Source organism: Protopterus annectens, chromosome 10.part0, assembly GCF_019279795.1.
Source record: "Protopterus annectens isolate FY-2018-M chromosome 10.part0, PAN1.0, whole genome shotgun sequence".
Lineage (NCBI taxonomy): Eukaryota > Metazoa > Chordata > Ceratodontiformes > Protopteridae > Protopterus > Protopterus annectens.
Window position 1 is genome coordinate 1836422517 of NC_056744.1, and position 18014 is coordinate 1836440530.

Here is an 18014-nt window from a genome sequence, read left to right on the forward strand (position 1 = left end):
TAGAGTACAACACCCCATTTGGTATGTACCTCACAAGACATCTGCAACAGCTGGAAAGGCCACAGAAATACCTCACTAAAAGAATCACAGGCCTAAAGCAGATACTATGCTGACTATCTAAAAAAAACTCCAGCTATTCTCTGTCGCATATCATCTATTCAGAGGTGATCTCTGCTTAACATACAAGGCCATGTCAAACTCTGAGCTATTGGACATGCTCCACTTAAAGAAATCCCAATCCCTCAGAGTCATACGCTCCAGGGATCTAAACCTTGTCATCACAATGAACAAAACATGCTGGAGGGATAGTTTCCTTACCCAGAGACTCCCCATACTCTGGAATAGACTGCCCATACATGTCAAGCAGAGGGCTTCCTTGGCCCTCTTCAAAAGGAACCTTGATGATTGGATGGGAGATAGGAAATTCACTCCAGGGATCACATCAGTGACCCTGCTAGACAGGGGTCCAGGAAAGTAAATATTGTAGGAAGAAATATCCAGGGAATTGTTATGGATAGGCTTGTATAGGCCCTAGGGCTGATAGCCTAGTACCAACCTATGAACCTATGTATGACAGGAAGTTAACTCTTCCTATACTAAAGTGCAGAGGAAAAGCATTTCACTCATAGGGGGTGGGTTGTATAGTTATAAATCAAAAAGAGCATGACCAAAGGAGCTAATGTTTACCCTAAATAAGCAGGCCTATTACATCCAAGTAACAGCCACCATCTCTGGCCTCTCCCCAACCTTCTTACGCACCTGCTAATTTCTCCATGTAACTCACCCCCTCCTTTTTTTTTTTTTTTTGATATGCTGGTAGAATTTCCTTTGAACCACCTGTTTCTGACACAGCAGGATCTCCCCCTACCTTTTCTTGACCGTTTCTGCCCTTCATCTGTAGAGTCTTTGGTCAGAAAGCAACAGAGTACCTTAATTACTATTCCTTAGCAAGGTAACCCTCCTCAGACTAAATGGTGGATGCTCACTGTGATACCATGTCGTCTCACCATGCACTATCACAAGGTTACTGACTGGGGATGCTTGCTGTGATGCCATGTGGTTTCACCTTGCACTTTCACCAGTTACGACATCCCACCTTGCACTTTCACCAGTTACTGACTGGGGGATGCTCACTGTGACACCATGTGGTCTCGCCATGCACTATCACCAGTTACTGACAGGGAGACACTCACTGTAATACCACATGATCTCGCCATGTACTCACACCAGTTACTGACAAGGGGACACTCACTGTGATACCATATTGTCTCACCATGCACTATCATTAGTTACTGACTGTGGGATGCTCACTGTGATACCATGTCGTGTCACCTTGCACTATCACCAGTTACTGACTGGAGGATGCTCACTGTGATACCATGCGGTATCACCTTGCACTATCACCAGTTACTGACTGGAGGATGCTCACTGTGATACCATGAGGTCTCAGCTTTCACTATCACCAGTTACTGACTTGGGGATGTTCACTGTGATACCATGTGGTCTCACCTTGCACTATCACCAGTTACTGACAGGGGAACACTCACTGTGATACCATATTGTCTCTCCATGCACTATCATCAGTTACTGACTGGGGTGGGTGCTCACTGTGATACCATGTGGTCTCACCTTGCACTCTCACCATTTACTGACTAGGGACACTTGTGATAACACATGGTTTCACTATGCACTATCACCAGTTACTGACTGGGGGATGCTCAGTGTAATACTATGCAGTGTCACCTTGCACTATCACCAGTTACTTACTGGGGGATGTTCACTGTCATACCATGAGGTCTCAGCTTTCACTATCACCAGTTATTGACTAGGGGATGCTCACTGTGATACCATGCAGTCTCACCATGCACTTTCACCAGTTACTGACTGAGGGATGTTCAGTGTAATAACATGCGGTCTCAGCTTTTACTATCACCAGTTACTTACTGAGAATGCTGACTTTGATACCATGTGGTCTCACCATGCACTCTCACCAGTTACTAACTGGGGGACTCTCACTGTTATATCACATGATCTCACAATGCACTCTCACCAGTTACTGATTGGGGGTTGCTCATTGTGATACCATGTCGTGTCACCTTGCACTATCACCAGTTACTGACTGGGGGATGCTCACTGTGATACCATGAGGTCTCAGCTTTCACTATCACCAGTTACTGACTGGAGGATGCTCACTGTAATAACATGTGTCCCCACCTTGCACTATCACCAGTTACTGACAGGGGGTGCTAACTGTGATACCATGTGATCTCACCATGCACTATCACCAGTTCACGTAATTCTTCACCACTGACTTACAGTTACAATCTGTGATTAGTGACATCTAACACTAATGTCTTTTTTGGAAAAATCAAGAAAATTATCAAATAAATGTGTACAATCTGCATAATACAGACCAGAACAAGGCCTTTAATTTTACTTTTGATTTGAAATGATGTCACATAACAGATATGGTCATTTCATCACTGAGCTATATCCTGGCATTGTCAGTGGCTGCGTGGATGCTGGGCATTACTCCATACAAGGTGTCACAACATTTCCAGGCATACCAGCTGACAAGTGGGAAACAGTGTTAGTGATGTAAAAGGATCTTTTACATGCTTGGTGAGCTACTATGCGGTTCAAGGCCCACTATTGCTAAGCCCATCTCCACCTCATATGTAACACCACAATGCCACATACTCTGAGCTTTGATGTTTGCGGCACATCAAGAGTACCATGCAGGCTGTGCTGCACTTTACCGTCACATGCCATGCAGGCTGTGCAGCAATTTGCCATCAATAGCCATGCAGGCTGTGCTACACTTTACCATCACATGCCATGTAGTCTGTGCTGCACTTTACTGACACATACCTTGCAGGCTGTGCTGCACTTTACTGTCACATGCCATGCAGGCTGTGCTGCACTTTACCATCACATGCCATGCAGCCTGTGATGCATTTTACCATTACATGTCATGCAAGCTGTGCTGCACTTTATCATCACATGCCATGCAGGCTCTGCTGCACTTTACCATCACATACCATGCAGGCGTTCTGCACTTTACTGTCACATGCCATGCAGGTTGTGCTGCACTTTACTGTCACATGCCACGTCACATGTGCTTCCACATTCAAAGCAACCCACCAATGTAATTTGTTCGATGAACCCAGCCCAACAATTGTGACTATCCTTCTGTGCTTTATGCTAACTCATGACTTCTGCCACAGAAAATATATGGCAAGGAATTTCTCTCCCTCTTCTCAACTGACTGGAAAAAAACATTACTAGCTGTTACTTGCTAGGTCAGGAAAAAACAGGTGAATGCTGTGGGTTCTTGTTCAAGCAGCTTTATTATATACAAGCACATTATAAATGAGGCTAAGTGACTGAACTTATATACAAACTAGCTATCATGCACATAGATGTTAACTTTCTGGCTGCACCTTCAAAATGGCACTAGGCATGACGTGCTCATAATTTATATGCACTCACAGGCTTAGAAATGCTTCTTAAAGGTTCTTCTACACAGGCTTAGAAATGCTTCTTAAAGGTACGGTACTCTTGTTATTCTACGCAGGCTTAGAAATGCTTATTAAAGGTACGGTACTCTTGTTATTCTACACAGGCTTAGAAATGCTTCTTAAAGGTACAGCACTCTTGTTATTCTACACAGCCTTAGAAATGATTCTTAAAGGTACAGCACTATTGTTATTCTACACAGCCTTAGAAATGCTTCTTAAAGGTATAGCACTCTTGTTATTCTACGCAGGCATAGAAATGCTCCTTAAGGGTACAGCACTCTTGTTACTCTACACAGGCTTAGAAATGCTTCTTAAAGGTACAGCACTATTGTTATTCTACACAGGCCTAGAAATGCTTCTTAAATGTACAACCCTCTTGTTATTCTACACAGGTTTAGAAATGCTTTTTAAAGATACAGCACTCTTGTTATTCTACACAGGCTTAGAAATGCTTCTTAAAGGTACAGCACTTTTGTTGTTCTATCCAGGCTTAGAAATGCTTCCAAAACGTACAGCACTCTTGTTATTCTCACAGGCTTAAAAATACTTCTTAAAGGTACAGCACTCTTGTTATTCTACATCCTTCCGCTTTGAGAAATGGTACACACATTGTTACTGACATTAACAGATATGCAATGTATATGAAATAATCTTCATCATGCAATTACACATAGCTAAGTACATTTATACAACTATGTCCAAGTTGCCATATATCTCACACTGAGTTTGAGATGTGACCGTAATGTGTGACATAAAATTTGGGATCTAGTTTACCAATTGGAATTGTGTCTGTCTATTGTTCTATCCTTGGAACCTTAGCACCATCTGCCAGGAGCAGTATCTGCAGTCAAGACACATTCGGGAACAGTGATATCATTTGAAATGCTCTGAGAGTTAGAGTCTTTGTCATGAGAACAATGTTGCGATATTGGCTCTGCTACCAGAAGGAGATGTCTACGATTCCTTCTATACTCCACACCTTCAGATTTAACAACATAGGATCTCAGCTCTGCACATATACTCATTACTTGATCAATCCAGTCAAACCCTTTTGATGTTTGCATCTTTACTGTCTCTCCTTCTTTCAATAAACAAAGTGATCTGCTTGATTTGTCGTAGCTACACTTTTGTGAAAAATGCATTTTGAAAAATTGGGCTCTAATGACTTTGTTGTTTTTAGCTTTATGCCTCAATAAATTAGAATTGATAGGTAATATTGTTCTGGTTTGACTGGATAAAAGTCTTTGAACAGCTGACCCAAGTATATCATCATGGGGTATGTTTCTGAGATTGAGTAAATTCAAAAAAAAACATTGGTATTATCAGACTTTGACTTCTCAAGTAATTGTTTTGCACTTTGTACTGCACATGCTCTAAGTCTATTTGATTGTGAATACTGCAGACTACTTGTAACATGTATGAAGTTTCATTCTCTTTCAAATTTCAGAAACAATTGACTGATAAAATGGGTACCATTGTCAGAGATTCATTTCTTTGGACTGCCATGGACTGAGAAATGGCATTTCAACTTAGTAATGATAATGCTGGAAACAGGTGCATCAGTGCAGCTGTTTACATGCTGATACAGTTTGGTGGAATATGATTCCGCATATACAGCAGAGGTTTCTTGGCTTGGTGGTGATTTGAATATTGCCAACAAATCATTTAGGAGTAGATAGTTTGTCTTAAAAAAGTTTCTAAAGGAAATACAGTCAGAGGAGGTCCAGAAATCTAAATGTCACCATCATATCAAACAACGTGTTTTATGATATCATCACCATTTCCATGAAGCAACATTTTGTGATCCTGTTCTTATATTTCCTCCACAAGATGTCATACCTACTGCTACATCCTTTTTTACATTTGCTCCATCATCTAGCCATCTGATTACACGGGGCATCCATATCACATATCTGCTTCTTCTCTCTCTGTCTCGTGTATGCATTCTGATGTTGTGAGCTTTTCCTAGCAACTCACTTCCCACATTCCTTTATAATCCTGGCAACCCTTCCACTCAAAGTATGCACATTCCCCATACCATGCTGATAATGCTTCCACTCCCCACTTTGAGCCTTTCTCACACCCCATGTCCCCATCCACCTAACATGTTAGTAACCCTTCCAGTCTACACTGTGTCCCTATGTCCTCATTCCTGTACCATGTTTGTAACCCTTCGATTCCACAGGGTGTCCCCATGTCCTCATTCCTGTAGCATGTTAGTAACCCTTCCATTCCACACTGTGTCCATGTGTGCACGTGTCCTCGTTCCTGTAGCATGTTAGTAACCCTTCCATTCCACACTGTGTCCATGTGTGCACGTGTCCTCGTTCCTGTAGCATGTTAGTAACCCTTCCATTCCACACTGTGTCCATGTGTGCACGTGTCCTCGTTCCTGTAGCATGTTAGTAACCCTTCCATTCCACACTGTGTCCATGTGTGCACGTGTCCTCGTTCCTGTAGCATGTTAGTAACCCTTCCATTCCACACTGTGTCCATGTGTGCACGTGTCCTCATTCCTGTACCATGTTATTAACCCTTCCATTCCACACTGTGTCCATGTGTGCACGTGTCCTCTTTCCTGTAGCATGTTAGTAACCCTTCCATTCCACACTGTGTACATTCCCAGTTCCCAAATTGTGGGTGATGTTAGGTCATGTCCACTAGAAGAAGAATCTTATGATATTAGGTCATGTCCACTAGAAGAAGAATCTTATGATATTAGGTCATGTCCACTAGAAGAAGAATCGTATGATATTAGGGCATGTCCACTAGAAGAAGAATCTTATGATATTAGGGCATGTCCACTAGAAGAAGAATCTTATGATATTAGGTCATGTCCACTAGAAGAAGAATCTTATGATATTAGGTCATGTCCACTAGAAGAAGAATCTTATGATATTAGGGCATGTCCACTAGAAGAAGAATCTTATGATATTAGGGCATGTCCACTAGAAGAAGAATCTTATGATATTAGGTCATGTCCACTAGAAGAAGAATCTTATGATATTAGGTCATGTCCACTAGAAGAAGAATCTTATGATATTAGGTCATGTCCACTAGAAGAAGAATCTTATGATATTAGGGCATGTCCACTAGAAGAAGAATCTTATGATATTAGGGCATGTCCACTAGAAGAAGAATCTTATGATATTAGGTCATGTCCACTAGAAGAAGAATCTTATGATATTAGGTCATGTCCACTAGAAGAAGAATCTTATGATATTAGGTCATGTCCACTAGAAGAAGAATCTTATGATATTAGGGCATGTCCACTAGAAGAAGAATCTTATGATATTAGGTCATGTCCACTAGAAGAAGAATCTTATGATATTAGGTCATGTCCACTAGAAGAAGAATCTTATGATATTAGGGCATGTCCACTAGAAGAAGAATCTTATGATATTAGGTCATGTCCACTAGAAGAAGAATCTTATGATATTAGGTCATGTCCACTAGAAGAAGAATCTTATGATATTAGGTCATGTCCACTAGAAGAAGAATCTTATGATATTAGGGCATGTCCACTAGAAGAAGAATCTTATGATATTAGGGCATGTCCACTAGAAGAAGAATCTTATGATATTAGGTCATGTCCACTAGAAGAAGAATCTTATGATATTAGGGCATGTCCACTAGAAGAAGAATCGTATGATATTCGGGCATGTCCACTAGAAGAAGAATCTTATGATATTAGGTCATGTCCACTAGAAGAAGAATCTTATGATATTAGGTCATGTCCACTAGAAGAAGAATCTTATGATATTAGGTCATGTCCACTAGAAGAAGAATCTTATGATATTAGGGCATGTCCACTAGAAGAAGAATCTTATGATATTAGGTCATGTCCACTAGAAGAAGAATGTTATGATATTAGGTCATGTCCACTAAAAGAAGAATCTTATGATATTAGGGCATGTCCACTAGAAGAAGAATCTTATGATATTAGGGCATGTCCACTAGAAGAAGAATCTTATGATATTAGGTCATGTCCACTAGAAGAAGAATCTTATGATATTAGGGCATGTCCACTAGAAGAAGAATCTTATGATATTAGGTCATGTCCACTAGAAGAAGAATCTTATGATATTAGGTCATGTCCACTAGAAGAAGAATCTTATGATATTAGGTCATGTCCACTAGAAGAAGAATCTTATGATATTAGGGCATGTCCACTAGAAGAAGAATCGTATGATATTAGGGCATGTCCACTAGAAGAAGAATCTTATGATATTAGGGCATGTCCACTAGAAGAAGAATCTTATGATATTAGGTCATGTCCACTAGAAGAAGAATCTTATGATATTAGGGCATGTCCACTAGAAGAAGAATCTTATGATATTAGGGCATGTCCACTAGAAGAAGAATCTTATGATATTAGGTCATGTCCACTAGAAGAAGAATCTTATGATATTAGGGCATGTCCACTAGAAGAAGAATCTTATGATATTAGGGCATGTCCACTAGAAGAAGAATCTTATGATATTAGGGCATGTCCACTAGAAGAAGAATCTTATGATATTAGGGCATGTCCACTAGAAGAAGAACCTTATGATATTAGGTCATGTCCACTAGAAGAAGAATCTTATGATATTAGGTCATGTCCACTAGAAGAAGAATCTTATGATATTAGGTCATGTCCACTAGAAGAAAAATCTTATGATATTAGGTGATGTCCACTAGAAGAAGAATCTTATGATATTAGGGCATGTCCACTAGAAGAAGAATCTTATGATATTAGGTCATGTCCACTAGAAGAAGAATCTTATGATATCAGGTCATGTCCACTAGAAGAAGAATCTTATGATATTAGGGCATGTCCACTAGAAGAAGAATCTTATGATATTAGGTCATGTCCACTAGAAGAAGAACCTTATGATATTAGGTCATGTCCACTAGAAGAAGAATGTTATGATATTAGGTCATGTCCACTAGAAGAAGAATCTTATGATATTAGGGCATGTCCACTAGAAGAAGAATCTTATGATATTAGGGCATGCCCACTAGAAGAAGAATCTTATGATATTAGGGCATGTCCACTAGAAGAAGAATCTTATGATATTAGGTCATGTCCACTAGAAGAAGAATCTTATGATATTAGGTCATGTGCACTAGAAGAAGAATCTTATGATATTAGGTCATGTCCACTAGAAGAAGAATCTTATGATATTAGGGCATGCCCACTAGAAGAAGAATGATACAATATTAGGTCATGTCTGCTAGAAGAAGAATCATACTTCTGAAACCCTTCCCTGTCTTTGTACTTTCAGTGAACAAACTGACCTTATTTTCTAGCCCATTGTGATCTTGGAATCGGATTTAGGAACTCCATCACCATAACCCACTGAGATCTCTCTAGTTTGTTTCCTGTGATGACGTGCAGAATCATTTTCTATAAGGAGTTATCTCCATTGTGGACCATTGCTGTGGAAGGACACCACCACTGCCATCCACATGTTCTCTGACATCACAGCTATTCCTCAGTCCCTAAGGGGGCACTAGAGAGCACCTTCCCATATTTGTTTCTGTAAATTTTAGAGACAAAATAAGCCATTCTTGATATTGCCTGTGTACTGCTTTCTTATATGCCTACCCCTGTTCTCTATTATTTTTAACTGTATTCATCTATTTTTTAACCAGATTAATCCCACTAGGCTAGTACCTCTTTCAGGGGGGACCCAAGATTGAATTTATACTACTAGGGTAAATTTGGCCTGGGCATCAGGGAACTTCCTTGCTCATCATTGTTGTGAGTGGGAACCATTTTGTATGAGCACTTCCTGTTCCCATTCCAGGTGCAGAGGCAGGATGGAGAAACAGGGAGGCAGATGGAGAGACAAGGAGATGATGACTTTATGAAAGAAATGAAGGAGAAAGCAAATATTGAGACCAGAGAGTGTGTGCAGGATTGTGAGTAAATGTTTTAAAGAAACCTGTTTGATGGAGAGGCATCAGCAAATTATAGCTGTATAATTACAACCCTCCAGTTAGGAGGGCTGTGGGATGATTTACTTAAAGAAGTGGTAGCGCAAAATGAGCCAGAAAATGAAAGAGATGTTTCCTGGGAGGACATTATGGAGAAAATACAAAAGGAGGATGGAAAGACAATCCTGAATAATTGTGGTGAGATGGAAAAGAAAACATATGCAGCAAAAGTAAACGAAGACAAAAGTGGAGTAACAGAAAAGAAGGCAGAAGAAAATGAAAAACAGAAGTACGTGGTAAGGATTCAAAGTAACGAAGCCAAAGAAATGGACAGGTGTGAAGTGTGTGACAATTTAATAGCTCCTTTGGGTGTAAAAGCACATGAGGTAAGAGGATTTATTGTCATTAACAAAGATACATTTTGTGACATTATATTTGTGACTGTTTTTTCAATGGAAAACTTTGTTGTAGAATATGGAAAAATAAAGACTGTAACCCAAGTAGTCTTTATGTGATTAAAGCATTTAACATGAAAAAAAGAAGATTTGTGTACAATTCTGCACAGAGGTAGAAAGAAACACATTCAAAGGACGTTGGAAAGCTTTACGTAAAGAAGTACTGAACATTGCAAAGGTTTATGACAAAATGGCTTTATGGACTGGTGCCCGGGATTGTAATATTGTGTTCAGAATAGAAAGAGGAAAATATACATATACCAAGCTTGATAAATGTGGAGGTGTCGTAAAATACTGGGGACAACCCAAAACATGTTTTTTTGTACAAAAGAAGGACATTTGATAAGTAACTGTGGAAAAAGAAAATTATATATTTATGGGAAATGGAACAGGATGCAAAAAAATGAATAGAACTGTTATAAATGTAACAAAATTGGGCATTTATGGATGGATTGCAAACATGAAAATAACAGTAATTAAAAAGAAAGAGAAAGAGAAGAAAATGACCAAAGAGAATAAATGTTAGAAGTATAAATAGCAGAAACATTAGATAAGAAAAAGAGGGCATAGAAGAAGGTTCTGAAATAAGTGACAAAGAAAACACAAACTGGGAGGTAGGAAAAGGGTAAAAGAAAAAGAAAATTTTAAAAGATAAGTACAAAAGAAAACAAGAAAGGATTTCATGGACTTTTAAAAGGGGTATATCAAACTGAAATAGATTATATTATAGTAGCAGAAGGTTTAGTTATGGGAGAAGGGGAAGAAGCTGAAACAGGATTTTCTAATCATCTTGCAATATGGCCAGAGATAAAATAAAACAAAGAATATATAAAAATAGGCGAAGGAATAAAACAGATAAACGAGAAAGCATGAAAGGAAGAGGAAAAGAGATTCGTAATACAGTCATGGAAAGATCATATTTCGTAATACAGTCATGGAAAGATCGTATTACGAGAACATTTCATAAAAACTGCTCTGAATGCTGGGAGATATTTAAAGAAAATTATAAAAACCTTTTACAGAGACAATATGATGTGAAAAAAGTAGAGAAAGAAAAACATAAAATAACATATAACAATGTATAGGAAGATATAGAACATAATGACAGAATGTACTTTGACAAAGTCAAAGAAAGAAATCAATAAAAAACACAAAACTTGTTATAAACACAAATATATTTTTAAAAGGAAAAGAGAAATATCAAGTTACTTAAGCAGATTAGTAAAGGAAGATGGTAATGTAATGAGAGATAAAAAGTAAAAGGAGAAAGAGAAATAACCCCGGAAAGATTATAACTGGGGTAATACAATATGTGCAAGAAATGTTTGAAGAAAAACAAAGGTAGTGAAAAACATGGAAAGTAAAAAGTTAAAATAAAAAGAAAATAAAGACTCGGAAAAGGAGATTTCTTTAAATAGATAAAGTATTACTACAAGTAAATACAGATTTGGCTCCACACCCAGATGGAATAGGGTATGAAATGTATAAAAATGTAAGAGATTTTAAAGATTTTGAATGAATGGTAAAATCAAAGTCTTATGTATAAAGAATTATGTACTTCTTCTTCTTCTGGCTTTTCCCGGTTTGGAGTCGCCACAGCGGATCATCTGTCTACTCATGATTGGCAGTGGAGTTTTATGGTGTCGAGTTGCCAGCCCGGCACCCAACCTTCCACAGAAGGAGCACACACACTCACACCTAGGGCCAATTTAGAGTGTCCAATCCACCTACTGCATGTCTTTAGGATGTGAGAGGAAACCGGAGCACCCGGAGGAAACCCACGCAACCACAGGGAGGACATGCAGACTCCACACAGAAGGCACCCCAGCCAAGAATCGAACCGGAAAACCTCTTGCTGTGAGGAGGCAATGATAACCACTGCACCACTGTGGCCGCCCTATAAAGAATTATACACTAGCATACTTAAATTCATATGGTAAAAGTAAAATAGAAGAGAAATAAGACTCTAGAGACAAATAGTATTGAATAATAATGATTATAAAAGATCTTTATGAAAATAATACGAAAAGGATTTGAAACTAAAATGGAAACTATTCAGGAAGATTGCATATATAGTATAAAGGTGAAGGGTTATCAAGAATTGTTAATGATAGAGAAATTATGGATGATATGAACAGAAAAGAAGCAAAAATCATGAATGGTGATCTTAATAAAGCATTTGACACAACTGAAAATGAAATCTTATGGGTAATAATGAAAGAATATAATATAAGTGAGAAAGTTAGCAAATTATGTATGTCAGTATATAGTAATAATAAAGTAAAAAACTTGTAAATGTCTGGTTAAGCCAAGAGCTACATATGAAGAGTGCTGTAAGACAGGAATGCCCAATGAGGTGTATACCCTTTGATTAGTTATGAATGTGATAGTATGTGAAATAAATTACAAAATAATATAATACCTGAAGGGTCAAGAATTCCACTTCTCTTAACATATGCAGATGACATTATAATAATTGCAAAAAACAAAATTTGGATAAAAGAAGTAATAATCTACACAAATGAGTGCCCAGAGATGACAGGGATAGATTTAAATAAAGTGAAAAGTCAAGCTTTAGGTCACATAGTAAAGATCAGGGTTATATATCTTACAAGGAATTCAATTTCTATGTTAGGTATAACATTTGGGAATTAAGATATAAGTAGAATTCAATGGGGAAAAGCAATAGAAGAAATAAAGCAAAATGTATTTTCTGGAGAACATATAAATTATAATTCAGAAAAAAGGCTTATTTGATAAATTCAGTACTGATGGGAAAATAGCATGCTTAGCAAGTGCATTTATGTTGCCAGCAGAATTTGAAAAGCAATTATTACAGATATTTGTTTTCATTTATATGGGGTCCTAGATTAAATCCAGTAAAAAGAGGAGTTTTGTATGTAAATAAAGAAGGAGGTTTGGGTTAATTAACCCCGCGGTATACACTGCTTCATTAAATTTGTACATAGTGTTAAAGTGGATAAATGTAAAAGATGAAAGATTAGTAGTAAAACTGTATAACTATAAGTATGATAAATTATGGGGTATGGTAAAAAAGAGTAAAAAAGAAAAAAATGTATAATGAAGAAATAAAATGTTACCAAGAAAAAGCCTTTTTGTGGAAAATAAAAGTTGATGACAGAAAAATATAGAAAAGTATGGTATAAGATTGTAATGAAAAAATATTACTATGTAAAACCATGGGAAAATCTAATACATGGAAAAATTAAAGCTATAAAAATAAGAAGCAAATGGTGTAATCAGAAAGTAGAATGTCATGATTTTTTGTGGAGACTGGTTATAGATAAATTACTAGTAACAGGAAATATGCCATATAACCAGAAACGTGATCAAATACATTTACATTGTCAAGAAGAAGAGAAGAAATTATGCAACATGTGTTTTTTTGAAATGTAAAAGAGTAAAAAAAAGTTAAGGGGAAAACTATATAATAATTTTTTTGGTGATATTAAAAAAAGTGGATAAAATAAACATGAATATGATTAAATATGGATATTATAAGAATATAGGTAAAGAATATGTTAAAATACAAGTTTAAAAGTTATTTTATGTTACATAGGTTATATGGAATTAAATAATAAATGAAAATAAATGAAAGAATAAATGAAAACAAATATCTGTAATAATTACTTTTTTTTTTCACAGCCATAAACAAATTGTATAACAAAAGAAGGAAGCTACTGCAAGACAGAGCAAAATCCCATAAAGGGAAGGCATCTCTGATCAGCACTAGTAGAAAGCTACGTTCTCTCATAAAAATATCCAAGGCCAACTTTGAGAGAAAAATCGCCAAGGACACTAAAGATAACCACAAGGCATTCTTCAGTTATGTTAGAAACCTGGGCGGAAACACTCAGATATGCTCAGAGTTAGTACACAATGACAAAAAGTTTACCGAACCCACAGATATTGCCAACATTCTGGCAGACAGGTTCAGTGCAAATTTCTCCCCTCCCTTACCTCCAAAAGAAGAAATATTCATCCCAGCTGAATGTAACCTCCCTGTCATCTCTGATGTCCAGGTGAGAACCACCCTCAACAAAGCAAAAAACACAGCATCTATGGGACCTGATGGTATCCCCGGCCGCGTGATACGTGAACTCCAAGAGGAGCTAAACCCGCATATAAAAATGTTATTTAACCTTAGCCTTACTACAGGATATGTACCTGAACACTGGAGTACAGCAACAGTGGTCCCACTCCACAAGGGAGGCTCCACTACAGACTCTGGGAACTACTGCCCCATAAGCTTGACCAGCCTGGTTTGCAAAGCTATGGAAAGAATTATTATGGAACTCATGAACAATGACATTGGGGACCTACAGGCACTTGATCCCACCCAGTTCGGCTTTGTAAAGGGCAGATCCTGCCTTTTGAACCTGGTTGACTTTTTCGAAACAGTCACTAGAGCCATTGATGAGGACAAGGCAGTCCATACAGCCTACCTGGACTTGGCTAAAGCTTTCGACACAATACCCCACTCGGGGATCATAGATAAGCTAAACAGCTTAAATGTAAATCCATATGCCACAAGATGGGTTGCAAACTGGCTCAAGAACAGAACCCATAAAGTCAAGATTGCGGGAGCCATGTCAGACTCAAAGCCAGTCACAAGTGGTGTCCCACAGGGCTCTGTCCTGGGACCCCTCTTGTTCGGCATTTACTTCTCAGATGTGAAAGCAAACATGGGAGGGTTGTGGCTGACAAAGTTCACAGATGACTGCAAACTAGGCGCCATAGTCTATACACCAGCTGACACATACATCCTACAGAAAGGCCTCACAGAAACGGACAACTGGTGCCAGAATCACAGCCTTAAACTAAATGCCAAAAAATGTATAGTCATCCCCTTTGGGAAAAACAAAGTACCACAAATTATCACATAGACAGTAACCCACTGAGTACGGAAAAAGTAATCAGAGACCTGGGGACCCAAGTTGATAGTGACCTCTCATTTGACACCCACGTTGCCAAAGTGGTTAGAAAGACTTTCTACCTTGCCCACCTTATCATGAAGGGGTTCACATCCAGATCAAAGGAGGTCATCATGCCCCTGTACTCCTCCCTTATCAGGCCCATGATTGAGTACAATGCCCCATTTGGTATGTACCTCACCCGGCACTTACAACAGCTGGAGAGACCCCAGAAGTACCTCACCAAGAGGATCAAGGGTCTCCAACATATGTCATATGCTGCCAGGCTAAAGAAACTCCAGCTCTATTCAATAGCATACCACCTGCTCAGAGGTGATGTGTGCCTGACGTACAAGGCCATGTCCAACCAGGAATTGATGGACATGCTCCATCTCAAAAAATCAAAATCCATATGAACCACGAGAGCCAAAGATTTAAACCTCAGTACAAACATGAATAGAACATGCTGGAGGGACAGATTCATAACTCAGAGGCTTCCCATACTCTGGAACAAAATCCCAGTCCATGTTAGGCAGAGCCCCTCACTGATTCTCTTCAAGAGAAATCTTGACAAGTGGATGGGAGATCGTAGGTTTACCCCGGGGGTCACCCCTGTGTCACTACTTAACAGAGGCACAGTAAACTAATAAGTAAGGGGGTCTTCAATGTGTCACTACTAGACAAAGGCACAGTATTCTAAATTTATACACCTTAGTACCACTACATGGGGTGGCGAAAGCCACATCTCTAGGGCTAGGCTTGCAAATGCCCCAGGGCAGATAGCCTAGTACTAAACTATGAAACTATGAAACTATGAAATTATGTATAGTGGGGTATGGATTTCAGCAACAATATTAAGTAAGATGATATGTGGTTATGGAAAAAGAATAGGGTCTAATAGGGATGGTTAGTTAGCATGATTGTAAACGAAATTGTAAATATATGAAAATATATTTGTACATATGTAAATATTTGTGACTATGTCAATATTTGGTAAATAAGAGTTATTTTTGTATACAAAGGACCCCTACTTTTTTTCAGTAAGTGCCGTGGAATCATTTACATCCATCTACCTGAGCTACCACCAGCTCAAGCAGGTAGGCCTTTGGCTTAACATCACAAAGGACAGCACACTCAAGAGTGCAGCACCTTTAATCCTGCACTGTAATGTCACCTGGAGTGGGAAAAGAACCCACAGCCTTCTGGTTTCCATCAGCAAAAGTAGGTGCACTACCTGCTGCCCCATTGACACTGACTGGTAAACTTGTCTTTAGTCAGGTTTCCTTGCCCTCCATGTTGTATTACTATTTACCCCACAGCACACCCCAGTCCCTCCATGTTGTATTACTATTTACCCCACAGCACACCCCAGTCCCTCCATGTATTACTATTTACCCCACAGCACACCCCAGTCTAGCATGTTCTATAATTACAGATGACAGAACCTCCTTCAGACTATTGATTAAGCCTCTGCTACCTCATTAATAAGAAACAGTTGCAGCTGTAATATCCTGCCTATTCAGTGCATAAGGAATTGCACCCTATGCATTGTAATTTATAGGAATGAATGACTGCCTTTTTTACCGTGGTGGGGTGGGGTAAAGTTTAGCTATTATGTCTCAGTAACCTAGCTCAAAAAATGCAACTAGTTACTAAGTTACTGTTGCCTCTGAATCTGTACTTATGTCTTTACCACATTAAAACAACAAAACTGTATTTGTCGCTAGACTTAGCTAGACATTCATTTGATATCTTTTTCATTGTCTTTTAGTGGTACATTTAAATCATTTTATTGATTTGTGTTGTTACAGAATGGCAGCGCTTCACTTTTTTATTTAACAAGTAACTTCTACGTTTTCCACATAAATGAGCATTTTCTAGCACTTTTAACTCTTGACAAAATTTTATATCACTTAAGATTAAAATGTTTAATTGTTATTGAAGTTGGTTTGCCTGTGGCTCTTTTGTGAACTGCCTTTTTTATTATTTTATTATATTAACAGCAGATGTTGTCAGCTAACATCTGCCTCAGGTTTGTATGTTGATTTCTCCTCAGGAAAAAAAACTATCTGGCTCCACTCAGCATAACTATCTGTCCAGTGTCGGACCTCACATGGGCTACATACACTTTACACTTTCCGCATATTCCCCTCTTTCTTCTCATGATGGACCTTCCCTAGAAAAACAACTTTCACATGTGAAACTGCCAATCATGTGATATGCCTGATTCAACTGCTATTATAACAATTTGGTGAATCTGTGTGTAACTTTGGTTAATATGTTCCCTCCTTTCCCTGGCCATTAACACCCAAAACTGTCCATGCATAGTGAAGGCAGCATATCTAATAAATAAGAAATGTATTCCTGTAGTACTTAGTACAACTCAGATTTATTGGCTGTAACTGAAATATGGATGAAGCTTAATTTGTATGTTCCCTCTCACCGTTTAGAGGGTTGCAGTTGTCTCAGACAAGAAACACCAGGTGATAAAGGCTCCTTTTGCTCTGCTGTGTGATACCTTCATTCACATCTCTCCCTCTCTCATCATGTGATTATATCCCACTAGATGTTGGTTACTACTGCCAGACATAGAAGGCTATGTTAACCATGGATATACTGTGGACCCCACCTCACCATCTAATGTGCACCCCACTGTGCCGTCTAATGTGTACTCCACTGCACCATCTAATGTGCACCTCACAGTGCCATCTAATGTGTACCCCACTGCACCATCTAATGTGCACCTCACTGTGCCATCTAATGTGTACCTCACTGCCCCATCTAATGTGCGCCCCACTATGCCATCTAATGTGCATCCCACTGCACCATCTAATGTGCACCCCACTGCACCATCTAATGTGTACCCCACTGCATCATCTAATGTGCACCCTACTGTACCATTTAATGTAAAACAACCTGATTGCAGAACTTTCCCCAACATTTGTATCTGTACGTTCTATATGTACCTTATGAATCTTACGGTTATTTATAAATGTGGAGCTTTTCTCCCTGGCCCTCCACTGAAAAGGGATGTTTTGAACAATCAGACTTTCCTGGTAAACAAATGTAAAATAAATAAATAAACACACACACACACACACACACACACACACACACACACACACACACACACACACACACTACCTCTTACCTCTCCCTGAGCTGACAGAATGTCTTTAATG